The sequence below is a fragment of the Hyperolius riggenbachi genome, chromosome 1 (assembly GCF_040937935.1).
Source record: "Hyperolius riggenbachi isolate aHypRig1 chromosome 1, aHypRig1.pri, whole genome shotgun sequence".
Classification (NCBI taxonomy): Eukaryota; Metazoa; Chordata; class Amphibia; order Anura; family Hyperoliidae; genus Hyperolius; species Hyperolius riggenbachi.
Window position 1 is genome coordinate 172,301,659 of NC_090646.1, and position 15,502 is coordinate 172,317,160.

General features: G+C 43.4%; 1 protein-coding gene across 2 annotated transcripts in view; it reads left to right on the forward strand.

Annotated features, from left to right (window-relative positions):
• The window catches only part of FSTL5 (follistatin like 5), a 913,616-nt gene that overhangs the window by 853,946 nt on the left and 44,168 nt on the right, over positions 1 to 15,502 (forward strand). The gene's annotated exons all lie outside the window — the stretch shown is intronic.

A 15,502-nucleotide genomic window follows, 5' to 3' on the forward strand; every position in this document is an offset into this window, starting at 1 on the left:
TATACAGGTTGTTATCTCTTTAAGAATCCGGATCCGGACCGCAACCGTGTTCATACCGCACGGAAACCGTATGCAACCGGACCGGATCCGGACCGGATCCGGACAGGAACCGTACGGTTCAGGTCCGATCCGGCTCCGGTGCGGTCCGGACATCCGGTGCGGTTTTCGCAAAACCGCAAGTGTGAACGGGGCCTTACTCTGTAATTGTTGAAGAGCCAAAGAATGGTGCCATAGAATGGGGATTTGCTAGGTGAACTGAGGTTGCTCTGAATTGGAACAAGGACATCAGTGCACACTTTCCTGCTCTACGTTATTGCTTCAGTTGCTAGGCAGCAGGTGGATTAGTGAAATGTGAAATAATACATTGATTGATGTGTGTGCGCATGTGTGTGATGATGGTTTACGTTTTGTAATTATGAAACGAAATTAGCAATTGTGACTTGAAATTGTATTTCATAATTATCAAAAAATTAATAATTCATAGATTTGTAATTCATAGTTTTACGTTGTAATTTTGCAGTTAATTGTAAATTCGTGTTTAATTTCGTAATTTCTGGTAAAACAAGAAAATGACACAAAATTATGAAATTATGGGTAATGCAAAATCGTAATTTTGTGTTTTTAAATAAAAAACTGTCCCCAAAAATACTCATAATTAGGAAAATGTAGTACAAAATTGATCGTAATTAGAAAAATTATCGTAGTTATGAAAAATTAGTGTATGGTTGTTATGCAAAATTTTGTGTCATTTTTGATGATTATGATTTTTCCATTATGTAAATTCCATTAAATTGATTACGATCATCATCATCATCAACACACACACACACACACACACACACACACACACACACACACACACACACACACACACACACACACACACACACACACACACACACACACACACACACACACACACACACACACACACACACACACACACACACACACACACACACACACACACACACACACACACACACACACACACACACACACAGTAAAAATTATATATATGTATATGTATATATATATATATATATATATATATATATATATATATATATATATATATATATATATATATAAATAAACATAAATATATTATATCAATGTTTATTTTTTTTCATTTCAGTGGGACTCATTTTTAGTCTTCCATGCTTAACCTAATGGGCACCGGGTGCACTAAAACCTAAGCCGCACTTGTGGGTGGCTGTTCTAGCTTAACGCGGCTTAGGTTTTACACCGCCCGCAATTTCCGCTCATTCTCCCAGGGATCGGCGCTCCCATCCGCTCCATCCGCGCTTGCTCTGATGTAAGTGCCAGGTCCCAGCTTGATGATGTCAGGAAGCCGCAACCCCGAATTAGCGGCAGTTCACAGCTGCCTGTCCCTCCCCAAACACGCCCCTCTGCATGTAAAATAGCCTGGTCCTTAAGGGGGGTTAGACAGCTGGTCCCGAAAGAGTTAAGTAATTTATAGTGTATATATAGTGCTCAAGTTTGCCTCTATTTCAGAAATTATGAATAAATACCCTCTTGTTGTAGTGTAAAGACTGTAGGGGATGGGCAAGGAGTATAGTCTGTTGTTGAAATTTTGTCTTTTAGAGAAGAGCATTGTTACAGAGTACCCAGATAGTGCAGCTCAGTGTTACGGAGTATCAAGATAGAATATGGTAACTCAGAACCATTACCAGCTATTATAAGTGGTTTAAAGGGACTGAGAAGACCTTTTGCTTAAAGTTATAATAAATATGAATTTGCTTTTGTAAAACAGAAGGTATTTGCAATTATACAGTTTTATGTGAGCAAGAACATGTAAACCCTGTGGCTTAAAGGGACCAAAAAAAACCTTCTTACTAAAAAAAAGGCTAGTGCCATGTTAGCTCATGCATTGCACTATGGAAGAGCAACTACTCCAAAATAGCTGTAGGCATGTTTAATTAGTATGGCTCTGAATAATTAACAGGCACGCTCTGCACCTCAATCATTCTGGATATGTGCCTGGCATTCAGGGAGCCAAAGCATTGATTTGCATATTTAGCAGTAATGCATCATGGGAAATCTTTCTTGCTCACATAAAGCTGAATAATTGCATGTTTCCTCTGTTTTAAGAAGGTAATTTCATTTTTAGTAGAGATGGGACAAATCCATCAAAACCTTGAATCCCCAAAGCCTTATGAACTGCAGTGACGACATCCCCACTACAGAGTGGTGAACTCACCTCTATGGGATCTACACAGCCCACCTTCATTCTCCTTGGTGCCCCATCTCTTTGGTAACCTGATCACAGTTGGTACTGACACCACAGAGACAGAGGCAGAGGAGGAAAAGATGGGTCATGTGTGATTATCACAAAGTTAGTTACTTCACCCCTCCACTTTACAATCTGCATTTGTGGGATGCCCTCTCTCATGCACTGTGGGGGCTCTCTGGCTATCTATACTGGGGGTCTCTCTGGCTACATACACTGCAGCCCTATTTGACTTCTGGCTATCTATACTTGGGGCCTGGGGTCTCTCTGGTTCCCTATACTGCAGGGCTCTCTGGCTGCCTATACTGGTGGGTAGACTGTCTAACTACCTTTACTGATGGGGCTATATGGCTACCAATACTGAGGGAGGCTCTTTGGCTACATATTCCAGGGTGGGTTTTGGCGATCTATACTGGGGGGAGTTGTCCTACCTCTATTTTCTAGTAAGAACACTGTTAGTGAAGACACTTGATGTTGGGGAAGTGTTAAAGTTACAAAATACACAGCCCTACCACATTTAAGTTCATAGCAATCTACCGCAGCATCATTTTGAGATATCTTTCAGTTTTAAACATTATTGCAATCACTATAAAATATAATTACTCAGTCACATTTAGTTCACTTTTTAACATAACGTGAGCTCTCACTTTCTCACATGTGTGGTCAGTTTTAGCTTAGCCAGCCACAATTTTACTGTATGTAACCTCCTCAATGGAAAGGTTTGTCTTCTTTTAAAAGAACTGTGATAAAATCATGTTCAGTTAGACTTGCAGAGAATATTACATGGTAAAAAGGCGAAAAGGATTTTTATATTACAGAGGACAGATGTAACATAGAATGCAAGCCATCAGCACAGCTGGTCCAAATTGGGATTTAAATTGACCAAGCTCTGTGTCTAATGAAAGCAACTGCTTTGGGAATAACCATATGCCAAAAACACAGGTCTAATGTCCTTGCCAAATGCGCATTTTGCAAGCCAAATAGCTAATATTTAAAATGTTATTCCATGTATGCATTTTAATCTTATGCGACAGTATTGCTACTCTCAGAATATTTGCTGCATAGTATTTATTATTTTGATGTTTCATGCATTGCAATGTAGTTGTCTGGCAAACATGTACAAGGTGAAAAATACACTGCAAATTTCTATTAGAAAATGTAGACGGCAATGTTTTATTATGTACTTGTATCGGGTCAAATTCTAGGCAGCTCCTTTCCTATATCTACTACTCCACTGGCATTAAGTAAATCCCCAAAAGATAGCAAACAAGGAAACTAGGATTGCATTCCAATGGCTAAAAGGTCATGTATCCAACCCCCTGCTACACTGTCATCTTTCTAGGTTATTAAGTATCCAATCAAAAAATAAGGTAGTTTCAACTGGAGACTGGTGTTTGCTGGGCTAATGTTGGCAAGTTCAGCTCTAACAAACAACTTTTACCCTCCCATCTCTGTGTTTTCATAAGCAATTTTTCTTGATTAAGCCTCAGTCCATGTTCAAGTTTTGGTAGTCCTGAATCTGAACTCTGTTAAAATCAGTGAGGAGAAATTCCAGAGTACCAGAGCAATGACAGCAGCCAACTGCACAAAACGGCATTGTAAGATCACCCAAAATGTGTACAGTTGAGCTGAGCTGAGCTGTTGAGAGAGGAGTAATTTTTTAAGCTTTAAGAATGATGACTTGGATAGATATCTTGTATTGTACACAACATCATCAGCAGCCCAAAACACATTTTATAGAGACATCTGTCCAGGTAAATGGGTTTTCCCTTCATTAATATTCCTTCTTTAAAGATTTGTGGTGAAGTATATATTCTTCTTTTTTGTAGTTTTATTAAGTTTATTATTTTATTTTTCAAAATGGGCTCTAGGTAGTGATACTGCTGCCACCGCTGCTCCATGTTAGTGCGCATGCGTGCACCCTCTGCATGCGCACCCGCCGCACGTGCGCCCGCCGCTATCCCAATGGATCACTCTACTGCACACATGCGCAGTACAGAAAACCATGGACACACAGACAGGGAAACATGATGACGCAGGGACAGTTAGGTGTTATTATAGAGCATAGCAAAGGAGACGCAGAACTGCATGTCACTGCAATCACCTATATATATATATATATTTTTGTTCAGCCCTCTAGATGTGGTTTTTACAAATAAAATAATAATAATGTACTTTTTGGGTTTCATTTCTTCAAATGTCTGAAGTGTTCTCTGGGTGAAACCTTCAAAGTTTTGACATTAGTGATTAAATGGCTACCAACCTTTTTACATTGCAAGGCATGATGGTGCCTAAATGTCTAGAGACCATAGAGAGCAGTGAGTAGTCCCTATACCATACCAAGCTCTACCAAGAGGCCAGTGTTGTAAGTGAGAGTGTGCAACAGCCTGTAAACCGTGTACATATTAGTACGCCACAGGTGAGCTGAGCACAGGGGGACTCAAATGACAGCTGGCCCTGCTGCCACTCAAATTCCTGCTTGCATTAAAGACTATTCCGCTCCGAGAGACAACTCAGAGGGAGATATAATTCAGAGTCCAGCAATTGCCGCAACCACTAAATACTTTTATGTGCCCAACACACTATAGCATTTGTCAAGGAAATGAACAGCGCTACTTAAAAACAGATAAGTGCCTACCTGCAAGAGTGTGCAAGCCCCACCTGTGGGATAAAATACACCCCTAGCATACACATGACCTGTCTACCACTGAAGGATGTTGGTTTCCTGTAACAGCTTGCATGCAACTTGTTAAGTACTCATCCCTCCCACCGTGGAGAAGTAATCCTTGATGGAAGGGGACCTAACACTAACTTAATCCTAACCTATGTACAGTATATGCATAGCCTGGGTGCGGCCAACCAAGTAAAATTGAAATTTGCGCAAAAGGTGGATAAGCGCATCACCAGGCCGCCTCCGAATGGTCTCCAATCAGAGGTGCCCAAGTAAAATTTAAAATTGCGCAAAAGGTGGATCAGCGCATCACCAGGCCACCTCCGAATAGCCTCCAATCAGAGGTGCCCAAGTAAAATTGAAAATTTCGCAAAAGGTGGATCAGCGCATCACCAGGCTGCCTCCAAATGGCCTCCAATCAGAGATGCCCAAGTAAAATTGAAAATTGCGCAAAAGGTGGATCAGCGCATAACCAGGCCACCTCCGAATGGCCTCCAATCAGAGGTGCCCAAGTAAAATTGAAAATTGCGCAAAAGGTGGATCAGCGCATCACCAAGCCACCTCCTTTTGCGCAATTTTCAATTTTTCTTGGGCCCCTCTGATTGGAGGCCATTCAGAGGCGGCCTGGTGATGCGCTGATCCACCTTTTGCACACTATAGCATTGCTGCTGTAACAGCACCTAGTTTAGGTGCTCGGCGCTGGAGCACCATGCGCCGAAACAACCTACTTTGTGAAAACCCTACCCCTTTCACAGTCTGAAGCACATATATGCCTGCCTTCTGGCTGCACACACAGTGAAAAATAGCATAATTTGAATGAAAAGTAAGATAACTTTGAGTATTTAAAAATACTGAATATCAATCAGTATAGGTATGTGGTCGCTTTAATACAAAGGTCTGCAATAGATTAGGAACTGAAAGGGACATAAAAATGTTTTTCTTACTTGCAAGAACTTACGCTTTAATTCCAATTCCCTTCTTTTTGGTTATTGCTAATTAAAATAAAAACCTAATCTATGGAAGTACTTTAATTTTGGCTCTTGATGAGGGAGCCAATGTGAAGCTGCTTTAAGTGGGAGAGACTTATTGCGCCATTCATTCTCAGTAAATAATCATGAGACCAGGAAATTGAAAAATCAGGTGACTCCAGGTTATACAAAAATGTTAAAGTAATTCTTGTAAGTTAGCTTATACTTTAATTGCTCAGGGAAGGGTATAACATAAAGTCAAATTTGTATCATGGAGCTTTTGGAGCCAGAAACATTTACACCAGGGGTGCCCACACTTTTTCGGCTTGCGAGCTACTTTAAAAGTCGCTGAGGCCAGGAGATCTACCCCCCTCCCCGGAACTGAGCACCAACCCCCCCATCTATATGGGTTAGCTAGGTTTATGTGCCATCTATATAGGTTAGCTAGGTTTATGTGCCATCTATATAGGTTAGCTAGGCTTATGTGCCTTCAGTCTAGGTTAGCAGGGTGCCTCAGTTTAGGTTAGCAGGGTGTATGTGCCTCAGTATAGGTTAGCAGGGTGTATGTGCCTCAGTATAGGTTAGCAGGGTGTATGTGCCTCAGTGTAGGTTAGCAGGGCGCCTCAGTGTAGGTTAGCAGGGCGCCTCAGTGTAGGTTAGCAGGGCACCTCAGTGTAGGTTAGCAGGGCGCCTCAGTGTAGGTTAGCAGGGCGCCTCAGTGTAGGTTAGCAGGGCGCCTCAGTGTAGGTTAGCAGGGCGCCTCAGTATAGCAGGGAGCAGGGTGCCTCAGTGTAGCAGGGTGCCTCAGTATAGCAGGGTGCCTCAGTATAGCAGGGAGCAGGGTGCCTCAGTGTAGCAGGGTGCCTCAGTATAGCAGGGTGCCTCAGTATAGCAGGGTGCCTCAGTATAGCAGGGTGCCTCAGTATAGCAGGGTGCCTCAGTATAGCAGGGTGCCTTAGTATAGCAGGGTGCCTCAGTATAGCAGGGTGCCTCAGTATAGCAGGGTGCCTCAGTATAGCAGGGTGCCTCAGTATAGCAGGGTGCCTCAGTATAGCAGGGTGCCTTAGTATAGCAGGGTGCCTTAGTATAGCAGGGTGCCTTAGTATAGCAGGGTTCCTCAGTATAGCAGGGTGCCTCAGTATAGCAGGGAGCAGGGTGCCTCAGTATAGCAGGGTGCCTCAGTATAGCAGGCCCAGGGTGCCTTAGTATAGCAGGGTGCCTTAGTATAGCAGGGTGCCTTAGTATAGCAGGGTGCCTTAGTATAGCAGAGTGCCTTAGTATAGCAGGGTGCCTTAGTATGGCAGGGTGCCTCAGTATGGCAGGGTGCCTCAGTATGGCAGGGTGCCTCAGTATGGCAGGGTGCCTCAGTATGGCAGGGTGCTTTAGTACAGAAAGCTAGGTATTTGGAGCCCAGGTACACGCAACTTACCTCCCTCCAGCTCCAGCGGTGGCGTCCTGGTCTTCACTTCCTCAGCCGCGGCTGCCTGGAGAGCAGATGTGCAATTCGGCGGCTGAGGGAGGCTCCGGCGGGCAGCGTGAGTAGAGGCGGAAGTATTGCGTCCAGCACCGCCCCCAACCATGACATCACGTCATCGCAGAGCCGCCCCTGGCCTCTCAGCTGCGCCTCTCTCCTTCACGCGAGATCTGCAGCCAGCAGCAGAAGAATCTAGGACGCGAAAAAGCTGCTGGCTGCAAAATTCAATGGGACGCGGCCATGAGGCCGCGATCTACCAATCAGGCGGTCGCGATCTACCGGTAGATCGCGATCAACCTATTGGGCAGCCCTGATTTACACAGTATTTTAAACCACCCCTACAGTAATAATACGCCTTATAATGTTGTTATCTTTGTCTCCATCATATCCTTCAGTATGAGAGTGTTACATATAACAAGAAAGATACGTTTAAGTAAATTTTATTTTATGGAACTATGTGAGTATGTAACTTTTTGACAAAGTGCATGTAGCAAAACCCTTTACTTTACGAAGCAGATGCACTGTGTAAGAAGGCTATGGACAGAAAAAAAAGGGAAAAAAACATAAATTATCCTAATTTCCTAAACTTGCTAAAAGCATTTATCTAATGGCATTTTACTAAAAGCATGGATACAGCAGACTTCAATAGTTATAAAGCAATCAGTGTAAACTGGCATAAAAATGCACATAAAATCTGGAGGATTTTTTGTGACTGCATTAACAGTTTTATGGTAAAGATATTTTATAGTAAGGTATTTTTAAGTAGATTTTAACATTGAATCTATACTTTTAAAACATTTTTATAAGCCTTGATTAATTTTGAAATTGCAATTTGATACATAAATAGGTATACTTTTAAATTATGTGATATTTCTTTGAGCTGGAGACCAGGTTCAGCTTATCTGAGACCAAAGTAAATCCCCATCTCTGTTGCTACACAAAGGTTTTTATGTATTAAAGCCATATGAAGCAATGATGACTAGTGTTGGGCGAACATCTAGATGTTCGGGTTCGGGCCGAACAGGCCGAACATGGCCGCGATGTTCGGGTGTTCGACCCGAACTCCGAACATAATGGAAGTCAATGGGGACCCGAACTTTTGTGCTTTGTAAAGCCTCCTTACATGCTACATACCCCAAATTTACAGGGTATGTGCACCTTGGGAGTGGGTACAAGAGGAAAAATTTTTTAGCAAAAAGAGCTTATAGTTTTTGAGAAAATCGATTTTAAAGTTTCAAAGGGAAAACTGTCTTTTAAATGCGGGAAATGTCTGTTTTCTTTGCACAGGTAACATGCTTTTTGTCGGCATGCAGTCATAAATGTAATACATATAAGAGGTTCCAGGAAAAGGGACCGGTAACGCTAACCCAGCAGCAGCACACGTGATGGAACAGGAGGAGGGTGGCGCAGGAGGAGAAGGCCACGCTTTGAGACACAACAACCCAGGCCTTGCATGAGGACAAGAAGCGTGCGGATAGCAATTTGCATTTTGTCGCCATGCAGTCATAAATGTAATACAGATGAGAGGTTCAATAAACAGGGACCGGAAACGCTAACCCATCACAGATGTTCATTGTTCATGTTACTTGGTTGGGGTCCGGGAGTGTTGCGTAGTCGTTTCCAATCCAGGATTGATTCATTTTAATTTGAGTCAGACGGTCTGCATTTTCTGTGGAGAGGCGGATACGCCGCCGATCTGTGACGATGCCTCCGGCAGCACTGAAACAGCGTTCCGACATAACGCTGGCTGCCGGGCAAGCCAGCACCTCTATTGCGTACATTGCCAGTTTGTGCCAGGTGTCTAGCTTCGATACCCAATAGTTGAAGGGTGCAGATGGATTGTTCAACACAGCTACGCCATCTGACATGTAGTCCTTGACCATCTTCTCCAGGCGATCGGTGTTGGAGGTGGATCTGAACGCTTGCTGTTCTGTGTGCTGCTGCATGGGTGTCAGAAAATTTTCCCACTCCAAGGACACTGCCGATACCATTCCCTTTTGGGCACTAGCTGCGGCTTGTGTTGTTTGCTGCCCTCCTGGTCGTCCTGGGTTTGCGGAAGTCAGTCTGTCGGCGTACAACTGGCTAGAGGAGGGGGAGGATGTCAATCTCCTCTCTAAAGTCTCCACAAGGGCCTGCTGGTATTCTTCCATTTTGACCTGTCTGGCTCTTTCTTCAAGCAGTTTTGGAACATTGTGTTTGTACCGTGGATCCAGAAGGGTATAAACCCAGTAATTGGTGTTGTCCAGAATGCGCACAATGCGTGGGTCGCGTTCAATGCAGTCCTAGGCCGAAGAGGTCATAGCCTAGGGTCACAAAACCTGTTTATTTGGGCAATTTCAATGGTGGCGAGTCTGACGTACATAAATCGCAGCAATGGCCGTTAGCAACGTCTGAATCTCACGAAATGTCTCATGCAGGTAGAAGACATATTGTTAGACTTGGGCTCCAAAGATGGGTTCCCTACATCTCTGCAAACCAGAGTTAGAGGGCTCCAAATTTGGTAAAATCCCCCATAGGCTTTCATTGGGCCTCCTATTTACAGTTCCAAAATCATACATCTTTTCAAAGGGCAATTACTCAGCAGTACCAAATTTTCTAGCATTGTAGGGACCCTTAGGGGGAACATGACTGGTGAGTTTCGGTCCCCTAGGCCAAAGAGGTCATAGCCTAGGGTCACAAAAACCTGTTTATTTGGGCTATTTCAATGGTAGTGATGGTGACGTACATAAATCGCAGCAATGGCCGTTAGCAAAGTCTGAATCTCACGAAATGTCTCATGCAGGTAGAAGACATATTGTTAGACTTGGATTCCAAAGATGGGGTCCCTACATCTCTGCAAACCAGAGTTACAGGGGTCCAAAATTGGTAATATCCCCCATAGGATTTCATTGCCTCCCTATTTCACTTTCCAAAATCTCACATCTTTTCAAAGGGCAATGGCTCAGCAGTACCAAATTTTCTAGCATTGTAGGGACCCTTAGGGGGAACATGACTGGTGAGTTTCGGGCCCCTAGGCCGAAGAGGTCATAGCCTAGGGTCACAAAAACCTGTTTATTTGGGCTATTTCAATGGTAGTGATGGTGGCGTACATAAATCTCAGCCATGGCCGTTAGCAACGTCTGAATCTCACGAAATGTCTCATGCAGGTAGAAGACATATTGTTAGACTTGGATTCCAAAGATGGGGTCCCTACATCTCTGCAAACCAGAGTTACAGGGGTCCAAAATTGGTAAAATCCCCCATAGGATTTCATTGCCTCCCTATTTCACTTTCCAAAATCTCACATCTTTTCAAAGGGCAATGGCTCAGCAGTACCAAATTTTCTAGCATTGTAGGGACCCTTAGGGGGAACATGACTGGTGAGTTTCGGGCCCCTAGGCCAAAGAGGTCATAGCCTAGGGTCACAAAAACCTGTTTATTTGGGCTATTTCAATGGTAGTGATGGTGACGTACATAAATCGCAGCAATGGCCGTTAGCAAAGTCTGAATCTCACAAAATGTCTCATGCAGGTAGAAGACATATTGTTAGACTTGGATTCCAAAGATGGGGTCCCTACATCTCTGCAAACTAGAGTTACAGGGGTCCAAAATTGGTAAAATCCCCCATAGGCTTTCATTGGGCCTCCTATTTACCGTTCCAAAATCTCACACCATTTCAAAGGGCAATGGCTCAGCAGTGGCAAAACTCACCAGTCATGATCCCCCTAAGGGTCCCTACAATGCTAGAAAATTTGGTACTGCTGAGCCATTGCCCTTTGAAAAGATGTGAGATTTTGGAAAGTGAAATAGGGAGGCAATGAAATCCTATGGGGGATTTTACCAATTTTGGACCCCTGTAACTCTGGTTTGCAGAGATGTAGGGACCCCATCTTTGTAATCCAAGTCTAACAATATGTCTTCTACCTGTATGAGACATTTCGTGAGATTCAGACGTTGCTAACGGCCATTGCTGCGATTTATGTACGCCACCATCACTACCATTGAAATAGCCCAAATAAACAGGTTTTTGTGACCCTAGGCTATGACCTCTTCCGCCTAGGGGCCCGAAACTCACCAGTCATGTTCCCCCTAAGGGTCCCTACAATGCTAGAAAATTTGGTACTGCTGAGCCATTGCCCTTTGAAAAGATGTGAGATTTTGGAAAGTGAAATAGGGAGGCAATGAAATCCTATGGGGGATTTTACCAATTTTGGACCCCTGTAACTCTGGTTTGCAGAGATGTAGGGACCCCATCTTTGGAATCCAAGTCTAACAATATGTCTTCTACCTGCATGAGACATTTCGTGAGATTCAGACGTTGCTAACGGCCATTGCTGCGATTTATGTACGCCACCATCACTACCATTGAAATAGCCCAAATAAACAGGTTTTTGTGACCCTAGGCTATGACCTCTTCGGCCTAGGGGCCCGAAACTCACCAGTCATGTTCCCCCTAAGGGTCCCTACAATGCTAGAAAATTTGGTACTGCTGAGCCATTGCCCTTTGAAAAGATGTGAGATTTTGGAAAGTGAAATAGGGAGGCAATGAAATCCTATGGGGGATTTTACCAATTTTGGACCCCTGTAACTCTGGTTTGCAGAGATGTAGGGACCCCATCTTTGGAATCCAAGTCTAACAATATGTCTTCTACCTGCATGAGACATTTCGTGAGATTCAGACTTTGCTAACGGCCATTGCTGCGATTTATGTACGTCACCATCACTACCATTGAAATAGCCCAAATATACAGGTTTTTGTGACCCTAGGCTATGACCTCTTTGGCCTAGGGGCCCGAAACTCACCAGTCATGTTCCCCCTAAGGGTCCCTACAATGCTAGAAGATTTGCCACTGCTGAGTAATTGCCCTTTGAAAAGATGTGAGATTTTGGAACTGTAAATAGGAGGCCCAATGAAAGCCTATGGGGGATTTTACCAAATTTGGAGCCCTGTAACTCTGGTTTGCAGAGATGTAGGGAACCCATCTTTGGAGCCCAAGTCTAACAATATGTCTTCTACCTGCATGAGACATTTCGTGAGATTCAGACGTTGCTAACGGCCATTGCTGCGATTTATGTACGTCAGACTCGCCACCATTGAAATTGCCCAAATAAACAGGTTTTGTGACCCTAGGCTATGACCTCTTCGGCCTAGGACTGCATTGAACGCGACCCACGCATTGTGCGCATTCTGGACAACACCAATTACTGGGTTTATACACTTCTGGATCCACGGTACAAACACAATGTTCCAAAACTGCTTGAAGAAAGAGCCAGACAGGTCAAAATGGAAGAATACCAGCAGGCCCTTGTGGAGACTTTAGAGAGGAGATTGACATCCTCCCCCTCCTCTAGCCAGTTGTACGCCGACAGACTGACTTCCGCAAACCCAGGACGACCAGGAGGGCAGCAAACAACACAAGCTGCAGCTAGTGCCCAAAAGGGAATGGTATCGGCAGTGTCCTTGGAGTGGGAAAATTTTCTGACACCCATGCAGCAGCACACAGAACAGCAAGCGTGCAGATCCACCTCCAACACCGATCGCCTGGAGAAGATGGTCAAGGACTACATGTCAGATGGCGTAGCTGTGTTGAACAATCCATCTGCACCCTTCAACTATTGGGTATCGAAGCTAGACACCTGGCACAAACTGGCAATGTACGCAATAGAGGTGCTGGCTTGCCCGGCAGCCAGCGTTATGTCGGAACGCTGTTTCAGTGCTGCCGGAGGCATCGTCACAGATCGGCGGCGTATCCGCCTCTCCACAGAAAATGCAGACCGTCTGACTCAAATTAAAATGAATCAATCCTGGATTGGAAACGACTACGCAACACTCCCGGACCCCAACCAAGTAACATGAACAATGAACATCTGTGATGGGTTAGCGTTTCCGGTCCCTGTTTATTGAACCTCTCATCTGTATTACATTTATGACTGCATGGCGACAAAATGCAAATTGCTATCTGCACGCTTCTTGTCCTCATGCAAGGCCTGGGTTGTTGTGTCTCAAAGCGTGGCCTTCTCCTCCTGCGCCACCCTCCTCCTGTTCCATCACGTGTGCTGCTGCTGGGTTAGCGTTACCGGTCCCTTTTCCTGGAACCTCTTATATGTATTACATTTATGACTGCATGCCGACAAAAAGCATGTTACCTGTGCAAAGAAAACAGACATTTCCCGCATTTAAAAGACAGTTTTCCCTTTGAAACTTTAAAATCGATTTTCTCAAAAACTATAAGCTCTTTTTGCTAAAAAAATTTTTCCTCTTGTACCCACTCCCAAGGTGCACATACCCTGTAAATTTGGGGTATGTAGCATATAAGGAGGCTTTACAAAGCACGAAAGTTCGGGTCCCCATTGACTTCCATTATGTTCGGAGTTCGGCCATGTTCGGCCCGAACCCGAACATCTAGATGTTCGCCCAACACTACACGTGACCCGTTCGGCCAATCACAGCGCTAGCCGAACGTTCGGGTAACGTTCGGCCATGCGCTCTTAGTTCGGCCATATGGCCGAACAGTTTGGCCGAACACCATCAGGTGTTCGGCCGAACCCGAACATCACCCGAACAGGGTGATGTTCTGCAGAACCCGAACAGTGGCGAACACTGTTCGCCCAACACTAAGATGACTCACAATCAGGAAAATATCTGGATCAAAGCATTCAAAAAGGTAATGCGCACACATGGTTGTAAATATCTGTGACCATTGCTGACACTTCTGAAATCCACTATTTTAACCCGATCATCGATTTAGACATTTATGCTTCAGGTGATGGCTACAGTGATTACCAGCAAATACCTGGTGGTACAGCTGTCTAAATATTAATTTTGCCAGGGGAAAAAAGAAAATATTTTACCCACATTCAACCATTAGGTTGTATGATCAGGAAGGGGGAATATTTTTCTAATTCAAATAAGATTACTAAATAAAAGATATGACAAACCATGATGCAACTATTTACCCAACAAGGGAAGGTGCTGATGAAGCCAATTTCTGGTTGGGATATGGCGTATCGCTGCTGAGAGTTTGCAAAAAAAAAAAAAAAGGAAGGGGGGGGCCGGGTCCACCAAATGAATAGCCTCCATCTCCTGATCCAGGTACCTTGCAAGATGGGGTAACATCTCACACCTCTCAACTTAATCCCAGTAATAAGGGGCAAGAAACTATTTCCTACCTCTGTGTCTTCCCCAAAAGTTGAGGGGATGAATAAATAGTGGGGTTATAGCACTCTCATCACCTCTTCCATAAGCAAATAGCCAGTCCCTTACTTACACCCAAAGTATTAAAAAATAATATAAAATACTGTCATCAAATTAAGTCTTTTAATGAGACATTGGCTTTAAAATTGGTTTTATTTTTTTCCACTAATGCGTAGCATCATACATATACATCAATCACCTTGGTCAGTGCTCTACATCCACATGACACATGCCAGCTTCCATTGTGTTCTTTTGGCTTGAATTAAGAATGGACATCACACCATCTATACTTGCTGCATCCATGCCAACACTAACCAGGAATTATACTATTGACATATTTGAACTTCCCACTGAGGCTTTTTGTGGGTGCATAAAATAAGCCTCAGCTGGAAATTCAGAAATGAATATGTTAGATTTAATTTCTCTATTTTTAGAAAGCCTAACAGGCTTTGAAAAATGACTCTCATAGTGTCACCCTGGACCAAATGTATTCCAGTCAAATTACGTTTCAAAACAGCAAACAAAATTATATGCAGAATATCAGTTGTAAGCTATATACTGTATATTGGAACTACTGGCTGTGTATTTTGCAGCCATACTAAGGATTGGAAGATATGTAGTTAAAGAGGTGAACTGTTGTCTTGATGTCTGAAATGCTTATGGAATAATAAAAAAAACTGAGTAAATTTAGTCAGGTTTATTGATAATCATCGGCATGAACACAACAGGTTATTTCATCACAAAAATGTTTTAATAATATGTTAATGATGCTGTAAAATTTCTTAAAGATTTAAGTTTTTGGGTCATGACATGTATCAGATTTGTGATACATTATTTTCCTTTCTAAGTGAAAATTTAATAAATGATCAAAAAGCATCAAAAATCTTCTATACGTTCAACAAACTTTTATTCATGAAATGTCAATACTTCATTCTATACCAACAGTAGATTAACTTATAAA